At 42.1% G+C, this 2181-nt stretch overlaps 1 long non-coding RNA gene across 1 annotated transcript; it reads left to right on the top strand.

Moving 5' to 3' along the window:
* The first annotated feature begins 44 nt into the window (after nucleotides 1-44).
* LOC118409283 lies at nucleotides 45-1361 on the top strand. The gene is made up of 2 exons (XR_004830415.1): nucleotides 45-889; nucleotides 1011-1361. It is a non-coding gene; the product is annotated as an uncharacterized LOC118409283 (long non-coding RNA).
* Nucleotides 1362-2181: the final 820 nt, after the last annotated feature.

The following is a 2181-nucleotide window of genomic DNA, read 5'->3' as shown; positions in this document are numbered from 1 at the left end:
GGTACAGGAACATACTTTGGGTCATGTTTGCACAGGAACATACACAAATTTATTCAAACTTGGTTCTATAAGGACGTTTATTTTTCTCTCGACTTCTTATGCAGGTTTGCTGAGGAACATCGAATTTTACAATGGTTATCATGTAATTTTTCTCTATCTGAGAAGTGTTTGTGATCAGTATAGTGATGGCAGCTCGACACCTATTGCACGCACAGGAAAGGTCAACTGCCCAGTCAACATGTTGCAGAAGTATTGTACATTGGCTTGTATAGATCTCTCTCTGACAGATTCCTTTTCAGAAGTATCACAAGAACCAAATCAGGCTCCAAGTTAAGCACTTCTGGGCGTCGTAGTTATAATACAGCTGTCGAGTTGGACCTCGACATGCAAAAGACTGTTGTTAATGATGTTTCTTGTTTGTGGCTACATTCCCTTTTCCAGACAGACTGCATTACAGATACGGAAGGTGGATCATTGAAGGAGAGGTCGGCTGTTTATATGGCGATAGACTTTTAATCTTGCATGAAACTTTCCCGTGATTTGTTCGTTCGACGCGATGCGGTGCGGTGTCCACGCACTCGCGCCCATCCTAACCCTTGTGTTGGTGTTTCTTTGTGTGTGTGAAGAGTATGAACGCATCGTGAGGGAGAACTGTGTAGGGGTGATGCAGAAAATGATAATTATTTGCGTTTGAGGAACTAACTTCGTTACCGTGACGAATTAGCAAATAATTGAGTTTCTGCAGTAACGCAGGTGTACCACAGGTGTGAGATCACGCACACAGGGCGTGATTCACAGGTGTATGGTAAGTACTTATAGTGCTACAGGAGTAGTCTGTTCATTCGACGCTTGTCACGACACCCAGGAAGCAACAAGATCGTTGTTTAAGGTAATGAAATGTTTGTTAGTGTAGCAAGTTTCTGCCTTTGGCGAAAGTGACTGATACTTGGTGTTTTGTATTTAACAGTCCAATATAATCACTTCTTTGAACTATGTTTTGTGTGTTTCAGGACATGGAGTGATTCTTTTCAGAAAGAAACCCCAGAGAAGATTGGTTGTTTGCGCTAAGGCTCTGGTGCACGTCCCCCATTTTTTGGCCTTCGTACTTTCGGGAGGTTTTTTTAGGGGTTGCGTGGCTGGCAAACAACGTATACAGCTATTTATGCTGTGCTTTACGGTTTGGCTTACTCGATTACGAAAAATCGTGATGTTTGGTATATGTTTGGAATTGGTTTGATGATCGTGTTTGGATATTGATGTTTCGGTGTTATATTGCATTCTCGAACTGCCGTTCTCGTTACGATTGTACCTTTTGGCAAATAAAAGTCTTCCTGCGGTGTCCACGCACTCGCGCCCATGCTTGGCACGACACCCAGGAAGCAACAAGGATTTTCTACTTCTCGCATCAAGATGGAGGCACAGGCGGTCAACCAGGCCATTGAAGTTTACAACCGCTCTTTTCTGTTCGCCATGTCTAAACTGAACTGACGAAAGAACACAAAGAGACAGCTCTGGACTCCTAGAATGAAGGTGAGGAATTTCGTTCCGATAGAAAGGTTTTCTAATGACTGATAAATCAGACGCCGGCTGGCTAACCGTTTTAGAATAGTTTCGGAAGGAGGTAGCGGATAACATTGCAATCAAAAGCGTATGTTCAACAAATGTACTTGCATTGGAGCTAAGAGAGGCAAGAAATACTGAATGGAAGGATAAGGAAGCCGCTAACCAGGCAATTGATTTTTCCAGCTATTTCTTTTCAGGCACTTGGTATCGCTCTTCTTCAAGCAACAAGAATCCCTGATTATGAATTGCTTACATAGGAGAAAAATTGAGGATTACTTCCCACAAAATAAGTACTTACAGAAGCGTGTGCATCTATTGCATTCAAGCAAGAGAGTTTGATTTGATTTTTGTTTCGAATTCCACAAGCTGGGGCTTCGGAATGTATCCAGGTTTGCATGATAATGCCAGTGCTGTCAATAACCGTGTTTTTGTTTCCACTGCAGTTTTTGATCTTGGAAGCTTGGACGCATTTAAGAAGTTTCAAAGTGTCCTTTTGTATGCAATCCCTTTTCTATAGCTACGCATCCATCAGGTAAATAGACTTTTTCTTGTTTTATGGTACGCACATTAATTTGTGCTCTAACGTATGTACCAGTGTCTGGAACAAATGCGTGTAAA

This window comes from Branchiostoma floridae, chromosome 2 (genome assembly GCF_000003815.2).
Source record: "Branchiostoma floridae strain S238N-H82 chromosome 2, Bfl_VNyyK, whole genome shotgun sequence".
In the NCBI taxonomy this organism is placed as follows: Eukaryota; Metazoa; Chordata; class Leptocardii; order Amphioxiformes; family Branchiostomatidae; genus Branchiostoma; species Branchiostoma floridae.
The sequence above is the reverse complement of the archived record's forward strand: the minus strand, read 5'-3'. Positions and strand labels throughout refer to the sequence as shown.